The sequence below is a fragment of the Culex pipiens genome, chromosome 2 (genome assembly GCF_016801865.2).
Source record: "Culex pipiens pallens isolate TS chromosome 2, TS_CPP_V2, whole genome shotgun sequence".
Taxonomy (NCBI): domain Eukaryota; kingdom Metazoa; phylum Arthropoda; class Insecta; order Diptera; family Culicidae; genus Culex; species Culex pipiens.
In genome coordinates, this window is record NC_068938.1 from 84,944,601 (window position 1) to 84,967,373 (window position 22,773).

The 22,773-nt window shown below is 35.2% G+C and overlaps 1 protein-coding gene and 1 long non-coding RNA gene across 2 annotated transcripts in view; both read left to right on the top strand.

Moving 5' to 3' along the window:
- LOC120422779 (protein tiptop) overlaps nt 1-22,773 on the top strand; it is a 671,857-nt gene that overhangs the window by 223,968 nt on the left and 425,116 nt on the right. The window lies entirely within an intron of this gene.
- On the top strand, nt 2,972-3,653 carry LOC120425558 (uncharacterized). The gene is made up of 2 exons (XR_005606550.2): nt 2,972-3,242; nt 3,299-3,653. It is a non-coding gene; the product is annotated as an uncharacterized LOC120425558 (long non-coding RNA).

Below are 22,773 nucleotides of genomic sequence, written 5' to 3' on the forward strand. Positions count from 1 at the left end.
GTTTTCTTTAAAAACTTTTCAGACATTAACTTATGCAAATAATTGTTCCTTGCTGGTTACAAATACCCTCCTCTCACTACACTGTAATAAAAACGTCTTCCAACCACAAAACTCATCACCACCAAACAGCCATTATTAATAAGAAATTATTCATGGAAACCAATCATTCCCACAGAATGTCACCCCATCTCGTAACCGGGTGTGTCGCCACGGCCCAGAGACAATCGTTTCCTGTGACAACTTCTGGCACTTTTCTCGCCCATTGCCAGCTTGACAGCCCATATTTATCATCATTCACGGCGGCAGAAACAAACAACTCAACCCCCTTCCCTCACCCGCAAGTTCACTAAATACTACCCAGAAATAGTACACCTGGTTGCACTTTACATTTCCTCCTGGCAGTGACTTTTGCCGACAAGACAGCACCTTCTTTTCAGGTGCGAACTCTGTCTTTCACCCTGTGCTGTTTTTCATTTTTCCAGGCTGTAGGAAAAACTTTGCCACAAAAATCGTTGCTGCCATTTGACGGCCTCAACCCCGCCGCGCCGCGTTTGCGAATAAATTGAGAAACTATACACATTATTATTATTCATGTTTTGAAGCCTCCCCACCGCAGTGCCTCCACTGTAAAATGTCACCCTCTCACGCAAGGGGTTGATAATGAGAGAGGTGGGTGGAGGTGGGAGGGAACTTTTACCCCACAAACTGTTTTTTCGGTTCATTTCATAGTCTTGTCTTGTTGCAGCGATGACGGTTCTGTCTTTGTTAACGGCTCAAGTTTTTGTCTTTGGAAGTAGATGTACTAAGGTTGTTCAAAATGTTATGTTAGGTGCATTTCAAATCAACTCGATAACTTAGAATTTTTGGTTCCATGCAACACATTGTTTATTCTGTTTTAATTTTATTCGAACCAACAATCAATCAATAATGTTTAAGATTTACTGTGATTTTGAAGCCATTTTGCCTTCCTCAATGAAGTAAGGTTTCAATCCTGCTCTAAAAATGAACTTTTCACATAAAGCTCGTAGACCCACCTTCACATATACCTATCAAGAATCGAAAACTGAACAAATGTCTGTCCGTCTGTGTGATGTGTGTATGTGTGTAAGTGTGTTACCAATAATGTCACTAAGTTAACTCAACACTGGCTGAACCGATTTAGGCAAAACTGGTCGTATTTGACTCGGTTTAGGGTCCCATAGCTCGAGTTTAAACAAAATAAATTCGATAAATAGTTCAAAAGTTATGTATATAAATGTGTTTTCGCATATATCCGGATGTAAGAAATCAAAATCTTATCAAATATCATCATATTATTTACCGTTTGATAATTTATCGAAAGACCTTTCAAAAGATTCTAAAAAAATGAAAATCTGGCAATCCTGTCCCAAGTTATGACCACTTAAGTTATATTTATGTACTTTTTTGAGGCTGGATCTCACTTATCTGAACGAAAACTATATCCGGACCCATCTTCCAACCTATCGTTGCATAGGTATTCGAAATCCATCCAAACGCATCTAAAGGATCTGGTAATTCTATCAATATTTTTTGAGTTAGATTTTAATTGAACTAAGTTGGTTCCATACCTACAATCTTGTTTTCTGCGTACTTTGTTTCCAATAAATTTATAATCCAGATGGAAATTATTTACAGTTTTTTTTAGGAGTGAAAAAGGCACCAACCAACGTAGGTAGGTTAAGTTAGTTTTTTTTATTTATTCTGTTTTCTTTTATTTTTCTGATCGCAATACTGTCATTCTCGGCATTACTTCGATTTGAGTGAAACTTTGTCCTAAGGGGTAGTTTTTGTCCCTGATCACGAATTCAAAATTTGAAAATTTAGTGTTTAAAGTAATTTTATTTAAATTTGAACACCCGAGATAATGGCGTACTCAAAATTATTATAAACGTATTTCTCATCGATTTTGTGTCTACCAAAAAGTCACAAGTCTCTTCACAATTTTAGCAGCTGTTCAAAAATGATGTACGTCATTATATTCGAAAACGTGAATATTAGAAAAACTGTATCTCTTTTAAGGAATTTTCTGAGCGATTTGGTGTTTTGAGCCAAATTGTAGGTTATGTATAAGGACTATTCAGAAAAATTAGCAACATACTTAAAAAATACCCATTTTTGTAATACCTTATCTCCCTTGATTTTTAATATATTTAGATGTGATTGGTTTTCTTAATTTTCACAAATCGATTTTACTAGATTTTTTTTCGATTTGATGAAAATTTGTCCATGTATTCACTATGTGAAATGACGTCATTTTGCATTATTAGGCTGATCATAAAAAAAAAGTATTTAAATGTATGAAATGCTGTCTCTTTATTAAGAAGGGATTTCCTGACCGAATTGGTATGTAGAGCTGTGACTAATAGTTGAATTCTTAAAAAAATATATATATGTTCTACAGTATGTTTTAATTTTCGAAACGTTTAAAAATTTTATATTTTTGTGAGATAAAGTAAATTATACACGCAAAAAAGTCCGTTCGCGTAAACGTGAACAACGTACCATGAAAATGGAAACAAAGCAAATTTTATGATAAGATTTTGCACCGTGAACAAATGCATGTTTGCAATCGATTTCCATGAACGTTTGTTCACGAAAAACCGTAACGCCTGGTCTGGTTACGTTTTTCTAGTTCCCGTAATCATAAACTTCGTTCATGGTATTAGGAAACAAATCATAAATTTGTTCACGCTCATGCGAACAAAAAACACGAAATTGTGGGCGTAGCCACAGCTTTGAAACAGAGACGAAGAACGTTCAGAAATTATTAAACGGGAAAGTGACAGTTGTACGGTATCATTCACTGATCACGTGACGAACTATTTAATTTTGGCACGTGTACGGATTTAGTTTTCTACAGTCAGTTATTCCATAGACTAAATATATATAGATACGCCACTCCCCTGTTGGGGCTGGCGACACTACCGCCACGCCAAAATTGCACCTGGTGGCAATTTACAGGTACTACTTTTCGATGTTTCCAAAGGGAAAATTATTTTCCTCAGTTTCAGTTCAAATGTTACGGTTGCATCGTAGCAACAGCTGCTTTTCAAACTTTGTTTATTTTCTGTCAACATTTCACCAACAAGTGGGACTTCAAATCGTTGGCTTTTTTCCTCTGAGAACAAACCGGTGCGGGCATCTCCGACCACCGAAAATCCAACGATCGGAGCTGATTCCTCCGACGGTGCCATCCGTTCAGCTTGGAGACGTGTTAGCAAGTGAGTAGAATAAATGTTAACAGAAAAATTGCTTATGAGAAAATTTATTTTTACAGGCCCTCTGGTTGCACACAAAACCTGATTAACCATTCCACTAAAGCAAACAAAAACTCTGCAGCGTTCTAGAATCTGACCGAAACTGTCAGCGCTTTTATCGGCCACAGCTTTCTCGTGTGGACAAAACTCCAGCAAAGCTTTTCCCGGGGCCCGGTTCTACAAGAACCACGGAGTGCGACAATCCACCGTTTCCGGAATAGCTGCTAACTTGCCGGAGGCGAGCGGAAACATAAATCTAATCTAAACACATGCTGGCCACCATTATGAAACGCCTCGATTTTTGTTGCAACTGTTTCCTGTTCTATTTTGTTAATTGATAATAACATGTTGACTCAATAAAAATGATATCATACATCTACATGCTGATTAAATTTTATTTGTTTAGATTTTGGAACGGCTCCTGAACTTTTCCCAAAGCTCAAGATTGTTCTTGCGGTTCAATGTCAGCCGGGTAGTTTAGAAGACGGACGGTGGGATCAGCATTACATTTGTTTGTCTATTCTTACGCTGCATTTTAGCAAAAGTTTAACATTCACGTCTGAAAAAAAAATAATTAAAAAATTAAGCATCCACTCATACTTTTTACATACTACATACTTTTTCATCTGGCCGGGGGAGTGGAGCAAATCCAAAGAGGCTTCGCCATCGAGTGGGAACAGTCCGTTTTTGGCTTGAAGAGAGTCATCTCCTCCCGTTTCCGGTTCTTTAATTCTAGCTAGATTCTTAACAGCTGCTGCCACAGCTACATGCCCTGCTGGAGTACCCACCTGGTGGCCGATTTTTTACGTGTTTTGGGATTTAAAATGGTAAATTACGAAAATAGTTTGTTCAAGGAGTTGTTGAACCAAATTTGGTGACACTTTGTCAAAAACAAAACAATTTTTCAACAGGCAAGTGCACAGAGTACTATGATTTTGTTTTCCAATTTAGTACCTGTAAATTGACGATGGCGGCGCGCAGAGCGCTAAAGGGGTGTCGCCAACTAGGTATATGGAGCAACTTACAAGTGGGACATCTACTTGATTAAGGTTATTCGGGTGGCAAAATTAGATAATTTAACCGATTTTGGAATTTTTGGCCGCAAATGACAAATACCGGGAACGTGCCCAATTCAAGGGCAGCCAACGGACCCTGGACCAACCTGGTCACTCCGGAACGGGTCACCGGTTACCGGTGGCCACTTCGGGACACTTCGGAATTTGCAAGAAACCAGGTCATGTGACGTATCAAAATTCATCAAATTAAAAACTGTGACCATTTTAAGTGATGCCAACGTCACCTGGACCAACCTGGCCACTCCGGAACGGGACACCGGTTACCGGTGGCCACTTGAGGTCACTTCGGAATTTGCAAGGAAACGGGTCACGTGACGTATCAAAATTCATCAAATTAAAAACTGTGACCATTTTAAGTGAAACCAATGTCCTCTGGCCCAACCTGGCCACTCCGGAACAGGACACCGGTTACCGGTGGCCACTTGGGGACACATCGGAATTTGCAAGACACCAGGTCATGTGACGTATCAAAATTCATCAAATTAATAACTGTGACCATTTTGAGTGATGCCAACGTCATCTGGACTAACTTGGCCACTCCGGAACGGGTCACCGGTTACCAGTGGCCACTTGGGGTCACTTCGGAATTTGCAAGGAACCGGGTCACGTGACGTATCTAAATTCATCAAATTAAAAACTGTGACCGTTTTAAGTGAAACCAATGTCCTCTGGCCCAGCCTGGCCACTCCGGAACGGGACACCGGTTACCGGTGGCCACTTCGGGACACTTCGGAATTTGCAAGAAACCAGGTCATGTGACGTATCAAAATTCATCAAATTAAAAACGGTGACCATTTTAAGTGATCCCAACGTCACCTGGACCAACCTGGCCACTCCGGAACGGGTCACCGGTTACCGGTGGCCACTTAGGGACACTTCGGAATTTGCAAGGAACCGGGTCATGTGACGTATCAAAATTCATCAAATTAAAAACTGTGACCATTTTAAGTGAAGTCAACGTCACCTGGACCAACCTGGCCACTCCGGAATGGGTCACCGGTTACCGGTGGCCACTTAGGGACACTTCGGAATTTGCAAGGAACCGGGTCATGTGACGTATCAAAATTCATCAAATTAAAAACTGTGACCGTTTTAAGTGAAACCAATGTCCCCTGGCCCAACCTGGCCACTCCGGAACGGGACACCGGTTACCGGTGGCCACTTCGGGACACTTCGGAATTTGCAAGAAACCAGGTCATGTGAAGTATCAAAATTCATCAAATTAAAAACTGTGACCATTTTAAGTGATGCCAACGTCACCTGGACCAACCTGGCCACTCCGGAACGGGTCACCGGTTACCGGTGGCCACTTGGGGTCACTTCGAAATTTGCAAGGAACCGGGTCACGTGACGTGTCAAAATTCATCAAATTAAAAACTGTGACCGTTTTAAGTGAAACCAATGTCCTCTGGCCCAACCTGGCCACTCCAGAACGGGACACCGGTTAGCGGTGGCCACTTCGAGACACTTCGGAATTTGCAAGAAACCAGGTCATGTGACGTATCAAAATTCATCAAATTAAAAACTGTGACCATTTTGAGTGATGCCAACGTCACCTGGACCAACTTGGCCACTCCGGAACGGGTCACCGGTTACCGGTGGCCACTTGGGGTCACTTCGGAATTTGCAAGGAACCGGGTCACGTGACGTATCAAAATTTATCAAATTAAAAATTGTGACCGTTTTAAGTGAAACCAATGTCCTCTGGCCCAACCTGGCCACTACGGAAATACAAAAATACAAAAATACAAAAATACAAAAATACAAAAATACAAAAATACAAAAATACAAAAATACAAAAATACAAAAATACAAAAATACAAAAATACAAAAATACAAAAATACAAAAATACAAAAATACAAAAATACAAAAATACAAAAATACAAAAATACAAAAATACAAAAATACAAAAATACAAAAATACAAAAATACAAAAATACAAAAATACAAAAATACAAAAATACAAAAATACAAAAATACAAAAATACAAAAATACAAAAATACAAAAATACAAAATACAAAAATACAAAAATACAAAAATACAAAAATACAAAAATACAAAAATACAAAAATACAAAAATACAAAAATACAAAAATACAAAATACAAAAATACAAAAATACAAAAATACAAAAATACAAAAATACAAAAATACAAAAATACAAAAATACAAAAATACAAAAATACAAAAATACAAAAATACAAAAATACAAAAATACAAAAATACAAAATACAAAAATACAAAAATACAAAAATACAAAAATACAAAAATACAAAAATACAAAAATACAAAAATACAAAAATACAAAAATACAAAAATACAAAAATACAAAAATACAAAAATACAAAAATACAAAAATACAAAATACAAAAATACAAAAATACAAAATACAAAATACAAAAATACAAAAATACAAAAATACAAAAATACAAAAATACAAAAATACAAAAATACAAAAATACAAAAATACAAAAATACAAAAATACAAAAATACAAAAATACAAAAATACAAAAATACAAAAATACAAAAATACAAAAATACAAAAATACAAAAATACAAAAATACAAAAATACAAAATACAAAAATACAAAAATACAAAAATACAAAAATACAAAAATACAAAAATACAAAAATACAAAAATACAAAAATACAAAAATACAAAAATACAAAAATACAAAAATACAAAAATACAAAAATACAAAAATACAAAAATACAAAAATACAAAAATACAAAAATACAAAAATACAAAAATACAAAAATACAAAAATACAAAAATACAAAAATACAAAAATACAAAAATACAAAAATACAAAAATACAAAAATACAAAAATACAAAAATACAAAAATACAAAAATACAAAAATACAAAAATACAAAAATACAAAAATACAAAAATACAAAAATACAAAAATACAAAAATACAAAAATACAAAAATACAAAAATACAAAAATACAAAAATACAAAAATACAAAAATACAAAAATACAAAAATACAAAAATACAAAAATACAAAAATACAAAAATACAAAAATACAAAAATACAAAAATACAAAAATACAAAAATACAAAAATACAAAAATACAAAAATACAAAAATACAAAAATACAAAAATACAAAAATACAAAAATACAAAAATACAAAAATACAAAAATACAAAAATACAAAAATACAAAAATACAAAAATACAAAAATACAAAAATACAAAAATACAAAAATACAAAAATACAAAAATACAAAAATACAAAAATACAAAAATACAAAAATACAAAAATACAAAAATACAAAAATACAAAAATACAAAAATACAAAAATACAAAAATACAAAAATACAAAAATACAAAAAATACAAAAATACAAAAATACAAAAATACAAAAATACAAAAATACAAAAATACAAAAATACAAAAATACAAAAATACAAAAATACAAAAATACAAAAATACAAAAATACAAAATACAAAAATACAAAAATACAAAAATACAAAAATACAAAAATACAAAAATACAAAAATACAAAAATACAAAAATACAAAAATACAAAAATACAAAAATACAAAAATACAAAAATACCAAAATACAAAAATACAAAAATACAAAAATACAAAAATACAAAAATACAAAAATACAAAAATACAAAAATACAAAAATACAAAAATACAAAAATACAAAAATACAAAAATACAAAAATACAAAAATACAAAAATACAAAAATACAAAAATACAAAAATACAAAAATACAAAATACAAAAATACAAAAATACAAAAATACAAAAATACAAAATACAAAAATACAAAAATACAAAAATACAAAAATACAAAAATACAAAAATACAAAAATACAAAAATACAAAAATACAAAAATACAAAAATACAAAAATACAAAAATACAAAAATACAAAAATACAAAAATACAAAAATACAAAAATAAAAAAATACAAAAACAAATGGAAATATTTGAAATATTTGAAATATTTGAAATATTTGAAATATTTGAAATATTTGAAATATTTGAAATATTTGAAATATTTGAAATATTTGAAATATTTGAAATATTTGAAATATTTGAATAATTTGAAATATTTCAAATATTTCAAATATTTGAAATATTTCAAATATTTCAAAAATTTAAATGTTTCAAATATTTCAAATATTTCAAATATTTCAAATATTTCAAATATTTCAAATATTTCAAATATTTCAAATATTTCAAATATTTCAAATATTTCAAATATTTCAAATATTTCAAATATTTCAAATATTTCAAATATTTCAAATATTTCAAATATTTCAAATATTTCAAATATTTCAAATATTTCAAATATTTCAAATATTACAAATATTACAAATATTACAAATATTACAAATATTTGAAATATTTGAAATATTTGAAATATTTGAAATATTTGAAATATTTTAAATTGGCTTATTTCGGTCTTCCTTGAATACTATAATTACTTGATATACTTGAATTACTTGAATTATTGAAAAAAAAACTCGAATACTCTGAATTACTTGAAATACATTACATGTACTTGAATTTATCGAAATGCTTCAAATGTTTGAATTGCTCCTCCAACCCCAACTCCCCTTCTCCTTCCCTGTGTTGCTTTTCACCATACACAATTTAAACTTTTTCCTTGGAACGTGATTTTTCCCTAGACTCTCCCCTCCCTCAAAAAGCAACGGGCTTTATGCATGAGCCCTTGTGGCCATTTCCCCCTGACGAAACTTACCTAGACTACCCGCCTCCAGAAGTCGAACGATCCAGATACACTCAACAATCACAAACATTTATTAGCAGAGAAAACTTCTTAAAATATCTCTCTGAAAATCAATACAAGCAAATTCCGCCAATCAGCTGGCCAGCACGTCAAAACATGTCTGTTTTGTTTCCAAGCGTTACGGTCGACTTTAAAAAATAACGCAACTTTTCGGCTTTAAACATGGATCACAACTTCGTGAACTAGTTCATAACTTCATGAAGTGCACATCATGATTTCATGATTTTTGTACCATGATTTCATGAATTTGTTCACGTTTCCATGAACACGCTTGTTTGCTAAATTCGTGATTTTTTGTTCATGGCTACGGGAACGCTTTTTTTTGCGTGTAAGATGGTTTGATATATGAAATAAGCAAAGTTATCAACTTTGAGACCTTTTAAAAATTTAACTTTCATTTTTTAATTTTAAAATAATATTCATTGAAAAGATCAGTAAATTTTGCAAAAGTTTAAATCTTGAACATTTCTCAGCAACTCAAAATATGTTTTAAAAGGTGTTTCTCTTTAAAACTCAAAAAACCTGACAATCGCAAGTTCATACCTGAAATTAGAGCTCGTTATTAAAAATACGGTCCCACCCGTGTGGATCAATCGGACCGCGCACTGGACTCACAATCCAGAGGTCGACGGTTCGAATCCCGCGGCGGGCGCTCTAAAATTCTTTGTGTTAATATGGGTATTCGGCGCCGTCGCTCCGTGCCATACTTTCATACACTTAGGAGCCCAGGGCGGCGAAGTCCTTGTAGATAAAAAGGAAGACACTAGTGGTTGGTACTAGCAATGGTGGCCGACAGCTATAAAGTCAACTTCGTTTTTATTAAAAATATTGTAAAGTAGTTTTCGATTGCCAATTTGATTTTGCTTTAAAATTATTTGTTGGAAAAAAATGATTTAAGCTCTTTAAGAAATGTAAGTTGTGATTTTTATTTTCTGATATTTTTTTAAATTGAGCAAATTTACACAAGTTTTACTATTTATCATTGCAAATCCAATCTATGGTTTCCAAGTTATCATCGATTGAAAATTGAGAGTCAATCAACAATGCATAAAAACAAATTGCAGAAAGTCATCTTAGCTTTTCAAAAATAGTTTCTTTTTTAAGTTTTTTAAGTGCACTCTTTAATTTTAAAAATACATTTTTGTTGATAAAATAAATTTTAAAATTGGCTATAATTTGAACATGGTTCATGAAATTATCAACCAGGTACTTTTCGATTTAGAATAAGATTTTAGAATAAGATTTTATTTTTTTTCTTTTATTTTTGTTGTGTGCATTTTGGTTTTTTTTTAATTTATTTTATCAATAAGGCAAAAATATTTTTTGAAGGGCAAAAAAAGTCAAAAATTTAAATTACAGGCCACGGCGTCATCATTTGCATCATATACCTGTCCTGTTATTTTGCAATCATTGATTTCCAAAAATTTCTAAGTACTGACGAAAATTTTATTTTTGCGAGAATTTGTTTTTGCGGTGCTGTACATTGTAATTTCATAAAAGCTCAAAATATTTTTAAACGAGTCCAAACACGTTAAATATCATTATCAATGCAGAAAAAGGCAATTTAGATTGTTCCTTTTTGATTAGACTTCTATTTCCATTGAAATTTTGATATTTCTTTGAAAAAATATTTTTTTTGCCCCCTGATTTTTCGGACCAATTTTGAAGGAGGGAAAAATATTTGCAACGGCCTAAATACAAATTCAAATCTATTTTTTTAAATATTGTTGAGCTAATAAGGCAAGTTTCTAGATTAAAATTTTGAAAACAAATACTTGGAAAGACAAAAAAAAATCAGCTTGAATGTGTGCAAATTTAATTAAAAAGTCCAAGTGGGATCATTAGTTGGCTTCGATTAATTTTTCATTTGGAAATTCTCAATTATGTTTTTTTCTTTCTAATAAGTTTACAAGTTTAAACTTTGCACAACGAAAATATTAAAAAAATATATAATTTTTTATTGGAATTTGTAAACATGATTTTAAAAAAAAATTTAATAAGAATGTTTTTACTGAAAATGCCAATAATTTTGATGACATTATTGTATTAATACATTACTATATTTTAAATTAAATATTATATTATTACAATTTTATTTCATAGTTCTTATGATTATTTCCATTTTTTTTAATTTATTTTATTTTAAGTCCAATTGTTTGAAGTTCGCATTGTTTTTGACATTGCCATAAATTTTTGAAAGAGAGGTTTTTTTTTTAAACTATTTTAAATACATTAAAAAATATCAAAACTTTTTTTAATTATGTGTTTTGAATTGTTTTTGTGATATTGCTCCAGCCTTTTTATCTGTGGAAAAAATAGAAAAGTTTAGCATATTTTGTAATATGTTTTTTTTTTTATAAATATTTTTGAACATTTCTTTCGTTATCGAAATTCAGGCCACGAATAATATGTTTTTTGTAACATTGAAAATAATATCCATTGGTTCCAAGATATCAACAATGACAACAAATGTCTTTCGGTACACACTGAGATCGCTCGTGGTACCCCAGGTTGAGAACCACTGCAGCTCAAATGTTGGTGTTTTGTCTTCCAAAATATCAAAAAATGAAAAAAATCGAAGAAGGAAGGTAAGTCACAATCGAGTTTTTGTTATAAAAATATATTAAAAATAAGTAATTTATTATAGTGAATAAAAAGAGTAAAATAGTAGTTTATGCAACAAGTTGCAGGAAGAGGATTTTATCAGCACGAGTCGTACATTTATCCAACAAGGTTCACCGAGTTGGATAAATACGAAGAGTGCTGAAAAATCAAGTTTTGCAACGAGTTCCATACAACATTTTTTGCAATTCCGAAAAACACCCATTGAGTGAATTTTTAAGTCAAATTTTCATGTATTTTGTCATTAAATCGTTTGAATCAAAATAATGTTGAAAAGTGTTACTTTTCGAAACAAGCGCTGAAAAGTTCAACTTTTCAGCACCCATTTCAGTGCTGAAAAGTAGAACTTTTTAGCATTTATTTTGAAAAGTGTTGCTATTCGATTCTGTTATTTTTGGTACAGAAAAGTAGGCTATTTCGTCGTTCAAGAATGACAGGAAAAGTAAGTAGTTTCACGACGGAATTGCAAAAAGTTATTTTAAAAAATTACTGATTTTTTAAGTGTTACTTTTTTTCTGAATATTCTTTTTCATAACCTAAGTTCAAATAGTATTTCCATGCTTCCATGCTGCAGATACGTCTTGTTCTATCTCGATAGAAATTTTGGCATGGTTAGTACAAAATAGCAGACTAGCATTGATTATTGATTTCAAAATATTTCTTCTGTTTATCAAAATGTTTAAAACTGAAGAATTTAATTAAATGCATCAGCATTTTAAAATACAAAACATTTTAAGAACCTCAGTACATAAAACAAATAGAAACACCCCTCCGTCCTCCCCAATGCCCCAGTCAGTGGGTGGCATTGATTGTGGGGTGGGTAGTTGTGGAACACGAATGGGGCCTGTAGAAGTTGACTGCAACGACGACAACACGCTGATGACGACGCTGGTGGTGGTGTCGCCTTGTCTTCAAACGCTTTCACTCTCTTCGACTACAACTACCTTCAAGTCCAGTGGGGCCTTTTCCCGGAGCTGGAACTGGTTGTCCTATTAATATTTTAAAGATTTGCTCCTTTTTAACGGGAGAGGATGAGAGGAGGAGGTGGGATGAGGTCTTTGCGCGTCGGTTGATTGGAAATGTGCAGGGTGGAAAATTAAAAATAATGTTGACATGTTGGAAAATTTTAATTAATTTTGACACCACTTGATGTGCGCAAAGCGGTGTTGTTCTGGTGCTGGAGTGAAAAGAAGCAGCAGCACAAGAAGAAGAACAAAAAAACGGACGCCTTTACTTCTTTTATCACTGACGTCGACCGTGTTGGTTGAAATGAAAAGTCACAACAAACGGAAAGGAATTGATTGGCAGGGAGAGTGTTAGAGGTGAGTGGGTGGTGGGGTGTATTGTGACAAGTACAAAGAATGGTTCAGGATCCTGTGAAGAGTGACAATTTTCACTCTAGGTTATCGATTGGAATCGGTTCGCCACCCATTATGGAAGGATGGTGCACTTGTTTTAACTGCAAATGATGGGTTTTGAAATTAAAGTGTTGAAGTTATTACACCGAATACTTTTGATGCATATCTTACTCCTTTGACAACAGGTACAGGTTTCGCATATCAAATTTCTGTCCGATTCATCGACCCAAAAGCCTCCCATCGCGAAAAAGATAGATCTCTGCACAATCAACCCGAACCCCCGCTCGGGTTGGAAATTTGAGAACTTCTTCAAAGCTCGTTCGCACGACTAATTGACTCACCTGTAGTGATAAATCAACGGGCCGCCACCCCAACAAACCCGCAGCATCGGGCAGAGATTAATGCCGCGAGCAATTAGTATCACAGTTTAGCGGCTAATAATCGACACAGTCAGCCTCAACGTGTAATCAGAAGGGGAGGGGGAAATCTTAAGGTGAAGGTTGAGAAATTGCGATGTCGAATGGGGCCAATTTGCGGCGTGGTTGTAGGATTTGAAATCACGATATCTCGTGGTGGCGCTGATGTGTTGCATGCTGGTGACTAAGTATAGGGGGGAAATCAGCTGTGTGCTATCTCTCCGCGATCATCTGCGGAGAAAACACGGTCAATGTCTGCTAACGCCAGTGCCCCCGGTGAGCTGCGGTGGCAGTGAACAACACCCACCGTTGCTCATTAACCGTTTTGGCACCCCTCTTCAGGTGGTTAACGAGCTGGGAGGGAGTTTTGGTGTGACGATGTTACTGCGTTGGATGTTAAGATTCTACAACACTATCCAAACTTTTAAAAACTTAACCCTCTACTGCCCAATTTTGTTTCCCTTGATTAGGAGGTCATTTTGGGCAACTTTTGTTCTATGAAAAACTTTATTTTTTTTGTTTTTGTTTTTTGTTGTGTGTTTATTGTTTATTCTTGTTTTTCACAGCTTGTCATTTCAATGGTAGAAAAATGCGTGGTGGCATAGTTTGAGACATTACAAAAATTACTGCATACTTATTTTTATAAAACATCCCAAGTAACATTTTTAAACCAACTAGCCACCACCAAGTTTTATTAAGGTTTTATTGTAGCATCTTGATTGCTTAATAGTTTTATTTGGGCATTCACCGCAACCAACAAGCAAGAGCTAATTAATAGGTTCTAACAAGGTTTTATGCCTCGGACATAAAACCGGGTGAAAATAAAAGCCGACTGGCTTTCAATAAGGTTTTATGAAAGTTTTAATAGAGGCTTGAAAACCAGATGGCAATGCCTTGCCAAACGGTTTTATCGCATGCTTTGTTAAAACCAAGGGTGTTGTAGCTGTCAAGTGCCATTAGGCATGCAATAAGCTCACTTAAAACCATAAGCTCCTAATAGAGCATTTATCGCGGCCAAAAAGCAGTGCATAAATATGGCGCTAAACGCGTGCTCTGATTGAATATGATTGACCGCCATCTTGGCAGAAAAAAATGAAAAATCATAAATTTGATGAAAACACACAATTATGATGAATTTGTGACATCGTTAGCATAGCCACAGAAGTTCAAACATAATTTGAACATTTTTTGCAAAGATTTGCAATACAATATTTTTTAACATTAAAAACTATGATTACAAAATAATGATTTTTGATGAAGCGAGTTGATTTTTTTGGCTCTATCTCCCCTACAATCATCAATAAAATTTTAACCGCAGCTGAATTTGAGCCACCAATTTCGAGAAATAAGGTTTGAAATTATTTCAATTACCTCCAATATCTATCATATCATCATCACCATTTTTGACAACCATCTCCATAATTTCATTTGGCAAGACGAAGACTTATTTTTTGCCAGAATAAAATCTGTTTGTCATAAGACGCATGAAGACGTATGAAATGTCATTTTCCCTAACTCCTAACAAGGTTTTAACAAAGGCTTTATCAAGGCTTTAAGGAGGTTGTTAGGATTTCGTTGTAAAGCCTTGAACTCCTATGTGGGTTTTATAAATAGGCCGTAACAACCTTTTGCGGAGGTCCTTTTGGGTTTTAAGTGAGGTTTATCGGGGTTCTGGGGAGGCTGTTACGACTTGGTGGTTTTAATGTTGGTTTTGGCTGATAGGTTTTATAGCGGTTGTGACAGCTTTGATAAAGCTTAAAATGTTACTTGGGATATCCGCCAACTCACACTGCAGTTGACCCGACCCCTTTTCGATTTGCGTGAAACTTTGTCTTAAGGGGTAACTTTTGTCCCTGATCACGAATACGAGGTCCGTTTTTCGATATCTCGTGTCGGAGGGGCGGTACGACTCCTTCCATTTTTGGACATGCGAAAAAAGAGGTGTTTTTCATTAATTTGCAGTCTGAAACGGTGATGAGATAGAAATTTGGTGTCAAAGGGACTTTTATGTAAAATTAGACGCCCGATTTGATGGCGTACTCAGAATTCCGAAAAAACGTATTTTTCATAGAAAAAAACACTTATAAAGTTTTAAAAACTCTGGCATTTTCCGTTACTCGACTGTAAATTTTTTTAGAACATGTCATTTTATGGGAAGTTTAATTGCGTGTTGAAAGGGGTCGTACCGCCCCTCCGTCTCGAGATATCAATAAATGGACCTCAGATTCGTGATCAGGGACAAAAGTTTCACGCAAATCGAAGTGAGGTCGAGGCAACTTTTCCCGATTTCGTTTGAGTTGGTAGAGAATTATGCATATAGGAAACGTTAGTAAAAAACACAGCCAAAGTTGACTCCAGAAAAAAGACATTTTTAAAAACATTGGCATAGTCACATGAAACAAGTGAAACTTTCAAAACATTCAAAAACTCAATGAACAAAGTATTGTTAAATAGATTATGATTACGAGCAGTTGTAAACAATCATGATTTAAAAAAAAATCTAGGTTTAAAATTTCAAATAATTTATTTTTAAAATCGGTTCAATCCTGCATAAAATGCTAAGCAACGCAGGAAAATAAAGTATTTTTAGTTGATTGTACGTCTATTCTCATTGAAATTTTATTTATTTTTTATTTGTTTACCTTTTGATTTGACGAGGCAGTTCTAAATTGAGGGGGAGCGAAATTTAGCTTGATTGATAAAAATTAAATATCTATTGAAATGTGACTCAACTTAAATATACAAAAATTGGTTTCTGATAGTCTTGTTTTTGTTAAACAATCACATTATTAATGCTCATTTTGGCTGATTTTAGCCTCTGTCATCCTATAACAAAAAGGTCACGTGTTTGGAAATTATCAATATTTAAAAAATATCTCAATTGTTCATGCAAATTGCATCGCAATTTTTTTCGTGTAGAATTACCCTAAAAAACTTAGGGAAGTGAATTATTACTTAAAAAAAGATATTTCATTGCAAAAAACGATAGTTTGTTTATTTTGAAATTCGGACGCATAAATGCTGGTTTGGTCCAACTTTAAATGTTTTGTGAGAAAATTTGTTTATTGAAAATTTCGAAAAATATTTCAGTTTCTCAAATATCTGTTTTTTTTAAATTGACGACGCTGTCAAATGAATTTTAACCAGCTTGTGTCATGCAAAAAATATGACAAATCTTGAGTTTTTTTAGAACGTTTTTTTTTTTGCGCAAATCATTTTTTGTTCGAAAATAAAAGAAAAACTAAGTTCTCATAATAATGATTTTTAAATATTTCAATAGCTATTTTGTATGGACAGCTCCTAAAGTTGTATGGTAATGGGTATGGACAACCTAGTGTTCCAAATTCTGTTTTTTTTTTTCTTAAAAAGCACATGATTTTGAAACAAACTGCATCAGTGTAGGTTGGTTTAATAAGATTTTAGTATTATTTATCCAAAATTTAGTTGAAAACCTTTTGAATATCGAACTCCTCATGCAGTACACAATTTATTGAAACATATTTAAAAAAAAAATCTGGCAATGTCCGGATTCCAATAAACATCTTGCTTTCAATACCTTATTCTGCTCTCATTGTCATTTTGACCGATTCTTTCGTGACGGGACAACGTTTGTACGCATATGTTTTCAGTTTTTTGCTGATAACTTTAAAATCTGTGGTACCAATATTTATACAAATTTGGAAAGTACATTAAATTTCCAATAAGATTCTCTCCAGCAAACATGGATCACCCAATTTCGTTAAATTTTGTTGATTTGACAGGTACTTCTTTTCGTGACGGGACAACGCAGATATTTTGCAAAAGAGGGTTTTGCTCGCGTTGTCCCGTCACGAAATGAAGCAATTGAGAAAATCTCTACTGACTAGTCAACTTTAACTAATTTAGGGTCGCTGAACTCGAATATGACTCCTAGAATACTCCAAAGTATTCAGGGAATGTGAAATCCAAGATGGCGGCCAATATGGCGGTGCTAGAATATTCGATATTTTATAAAGAAATGTAACTTGCAATGAACAGGTCAAATTCAACAAAGGTTTGCTGAACTTGAATATGAGCCCTAGAATATTCCAAAATACTCAGGGAATGTGCAGGAAATGTGCAATCCAAGATGGCGGTATGGCGAAGCCAGAAATTTTTTTTTCAGGGTTGTAACAGGCAATCAACGGGTCAAATTTAACTAATTTGGGGTCGCTGAACTCGAATATGAGCCATATAATACTCCAGAGTACTCAGGGAATGTGCAATCCAAGATGGCGGCCAATATGGCGAAGCTAGAAAATTGAATTGCATTCCCTGAGTACCTACTTATTTATTTATCTGTCACCGTATTTGGCATTATGCTGCATAGACTGTTCTAAGGACTTTAGAATATTCTAATGATTATATTCGAGTTCAGCATCCCCAAATTAATTAAATTTGACCTGTTGACTGCCTTTTACATGTCTGTATAAAAAATTCCAATATTCTAGGTTCACCATCTTTGCCGCCATCTTGGATTGCACATTCCCTGAGTACTTTGGAGTATTATACGGCTCATATTCGAGTTCAGCGGCCCCAAATAAGTCAAATTTGACTAGTTGATTGAACTTAAAAATCCTTTCATTGTGGTTTTTCCATTCAGCCGCCATATTAGACGCCATCTTGAATATCTCGCTTCCCTTTGAGACTCAGGTAAATTTGGATTCAGGAGTGTCGATTTAGTCTAGATCGATCAAAAATTGGCCTGTTACACGATTTGCTTCTAGACACGACAAATGAGCATCTTTTTTTGAATTCGTGCCTTGATAAAAAAAAATTGGCGTGACGGGACAACGCAAACTTGCGTCAGTCGTAACTCTGGTTCCTTTTGACCAATTTTCGATTTCTAATAAGCATTTCAAAGGGTTTTTCGAGTACGAAGAGAATCCAAAATATGATGCAAATCCTATTTCACGAACTGTTGCAAATTAAACAATTGTCATTTTTCGTGACGGGACAACGCTTCTGTATACCCCCTTTTTAAATGTCCTGTATAATTTTATACCTACAGAATCTGCTTTTGTCAATAAGAGGGCTTATAAAAGAGTCATTTTACTATAAAATTCCGTTTAGAATGATTAAATATCTGCATTCCATCCATTAATTTGAGCAATTATTTAAAAAAGCTAGGAAAATTAAAAAAATCCAGCGTTTATACATTTTACAACTTATGCTCACAGATATGTTTAGAATAGGAACCTTGGTGTGGAAATATGTTTTTTGTGTTGTTCAAATAGTTGGAAAACATGAAAAATTATCAGAACCATCCAAAGTTCAACTTGAAAAAATGACTGCTTGGTAAACAAGTGCTAAGAATCGGTCTTTTAAGCATTTTTCCTGATTAAAACCCAATCCTTTTTATCACCACCAAATTCCACGAGCAGAAAGCAAACATTTCCATCAACCGATTTACCAATGTTGTGTGGTGTCGGGCTTAATGGGCGGTTAATTTTCCGGGAGGGAAGTTGAAATGTGCATGTTTATGTTGATGTGTTCGTGTGTTCAACTCCGCTCCGCAACTCTTGTCGTACGTGTCGACCAAGCCAACCGACGAATGGAAAACGTCTGCTGGTATCATCACAAATCTTCTAAATAATTTCAAGCATGGCATGACAACCCGACCCGTTGGCTCATCCCGAAGCATCAACTTCAGCCGGCAAAAGCAGCAGTAGTTAGCATTAAAATAGGCTCAAAAACATAGAAAAGCTTTTGTCATCCTTTCGCCACACACAGACACAAAGTGAAGACAAAACACACGTACATCGTGTCTCCTCGACGACGGAGCAGTTTATGTTGTGCGACATCACAAAAGACCGAGTGTTAAATTATCCCCTGCTCCCCCTGCTCCTCCCCTTAAATGGCACAAAAAGGATACGTCCTCGCCCACCGCCCACCCGAAATTATGTGTGACGTGCAAAAGTTTTTAAATGTGAATATATTAAAACATCGTATAAAATTTTAATATAGCACTTCCTTTGAAGATTACTTTTCGTCACACTCACGAGAAGCCAGACCAGACCCCGGTGTGTGGCAACTTGAGCCAGAAACCGCCGACGACAGGACCAAGTTTAGACAAAATTCATCCTGTCAGTGCCAGTCCACGTCGTCGTCGTCCTTGCTTTGGATCCAGAACGGTCCAGAATGCTGATGAGAAGGACGAACAAACTCACTGCGAGAGTACATCTTTTGTTATCCAAATCATCACATATCGGTTAATTCTGACAGGCAACTATAAAGTCGAGGCTCGCCCCCCGGGCACCCGGTACCACCGTCGAGCTCATCAAAAAGGACCAGTCGTCATTCCAAGGACTCCGGGCCCAGACCAGAAATGAGAGAATTAAACATGAACATGATGTTGTAATAAACATGACATATTATATTCGTCCGTGTGTCAGGCTCGATTCATGTGTCCTCTCAACGCGCGCTGCTGGATCTTGGACACAGTCGCACACACACACAATGACATATTCTCCGTCGGCTGGAATAACTGGATGAAGGTCTGAATGGGTGAAGAGCGGATTGTGGGAATGGTGAGAGTCCTGCTTCTCATCATCCACCCATCAGCAGCAAAACCACTCGAGAGGAAGCATTACACTGGTTATAAAAAAAAATCAATATTCTTTTTGTTATTTTTATTTCTTAATACTGAAAATATTATGTACCACATGGTAAGTCCTTACAAAAACGGCATACTAAATGTTTTCTACCTAAACAAAAAGAGTTATAAAGTTATCCAATGCACAGTGTTCCAGATCGCAACATTAAGTGTAAAATTAATATACCCAAAATCAAGATCGGGACTGGCAACACCAGCCAGCAACAGTCAACTGTTCGGAGCTCCTCAAACTTTTCGATTTTTTCGCCGTAATTAACAGTGCTTATCGCGAGTTTGCTGCTCCAGCATGCCAAGGGCCAGCCGTGGCCGTGGCAGTTCGAGTGCGGCCTCGAAAAACCCGCGAAGCTCATCTACCGGCAGAGTGCAGAAAGGTAAACACACCATCGCGCACGGGAGCGTGCCCAGTGACGTCACCGATCCATCGTTTTTACACGTGTCATACCGTCCACGTGAGTCCCCAGTACGGACGAGACAATCGACCCGGGTATCCGGAAGCACTTCCGACCAGCAGCAGCAGCAGCAGTCCACCAGCACTACGACAACAACCACTTCCAACGTTCCCACCAGCAACGAATTTGAGATGCTGAGTGGAGATGAAAACAACACCGACAGTGACAGCAGCAGTGCTAGCGACGACGATGACGATGATGAACTTGCGCGCAAGCAAGGAAAGCAGAAAAACGGTAACTCTCCGAAGGAACGACGACCACCTCCAATTTTTGTTTTGGATACGTTGGCTGACGATGTTGACGAGTTGCTTGAGGGACTCCAATATTGTCTCAAAATTAGCAAAACTTCTGTGCAAGTGATTACCCACAAGAAGCTGCATTTCGACTTTGTGGTGAAGAAGTTGAAGTTGCGAAACTTCAAATTCTTCACATTTGACCCAGCAGAGAAGGTCCCAGTGAAGATCGTCCTTCAGGGATATCCGAACCGCCCGTTCTCCGACCTGGAAGAACACCTGACGGGCGTCAAGGTAAAGCCTCGAGAGATAAAGGTGCTCTCGAAATCGACTACAGTGACAGGTACGTACACTTTGTACCTCCTGTACTTCGATCGTGGGTCCGTCAAAATCCAGGATCTACGGCGGATTAAAGCACTGGACGGCTTCTTCGTGACGTGGCGATTCTACACGAAGAATCCGACCGACGCAGCGCAATGCCACCGCTGTCGAAAATTCGGACACGGTTCCAGAAATTGCAATCTTCCACCCCGGTGCGTAAAGTGCGGCGAGACCCACTTCACCGAAAGGTGCAATCTTCCGCGGAAAGACCAGCTGGGGGAAATCGCCCAGCAGCACAAAGCGCGCGTCAAGTGCGCGAACTGTGGTGGAAACCACACGGCGAATTTCCGTGGCTGTGCCGCGCGGAAAAAGTACCTCGAGGAGCAGGACAAGAAGAAGAAAGCGCCAGCGTCCCGCCAACCTCCGAAGACTTCGAGCTCGAACGCTGCAGCAGCTGGCGGCGGAGCGGTTCCATCGACCAACACAGCGTTCCCTCCCGGTTGGGGAGGTTCGTACGCTAGAGTAGCCGCTTCTGGGGGCGGTTCTCCCCCGGGACAAGCTGATGTTACCGGTGATGACCTCTTCACGCTTCCTGAGTTTTTCGCCCTTGCTGGAGAGATGCTCACGCGCTTTCGTGCCTGCCGAAACAAGGCAGAACAATTCCAAGCTCTCAGTGAGCTGATGATGAAGTACATCTACAACAAATAAGCTGCCTTGTACAGTGAAGCTTTTCGACGTCAATAGACAAAACATACTGTGATTTAGTTTTAAGCTTTTCTATTTCTATCCTTTTCCTTAGTAAATCTAGAAGGTTTTTTTTTAAATTTTTCCTTCTCTTGCCAAATCCATTGTTAGAATATCCAATTACATCATAATGAATTAAAGTTCAAATCATAGTTGAAAGGAACTTCAAAACTCTTTTAGGTTATAAGAAATACGGAATTGTTAATTGATTATTTACTAATAAAATAAATTGAATTGAATTGAATAATATTCCAAAAAATGGTGAAGTTTTGGAGTTTTGACGTCTTCTGGAGAGTTGTTGCAAATGAATAGGGGTAACTTCCATTTGGTTGATAATTAGGGTAGTTCACTATTAGGGTGATTTTGAAAATGTAACTTTTGAGGAATATTTTTGGGATATTTTGTCTTGTAAAAAGTTGTTGGGATTGTCAATCCAAGCAACTTTGTCGAAGTCACCAATATGTTATCTCATAATCTACGCCTTCTACGACCAAATTTAGAGAAAACATCTGAACAAACCTTCCAAAATATTTTTTTAACGTAGCAATTCAGGGTAAGGTTAAAGAGAAAAGTTATGTTCGGGACACTCTTAGAATTCTAAAAAACAAACATTCGATTTTTGGTCATATTTAGGGTTTACAAAATAATTTTACATAGAAAGCCAAAGCTCCAAAACTTCATCATTTTTCGGAAATGTACGATCTGTTCGACTGTGTAATGACTTAATAATTTTGCTGCCATTTCAGAAGAAAAGGTACATTTAAAAGAATTTCGCTTTTTTTTTGTAAAAAATGTTGAACAGAACTCGATACAAAACTTGATTTTTTTCAGTACTAGTTGTATTTTGTTTTTTGTTT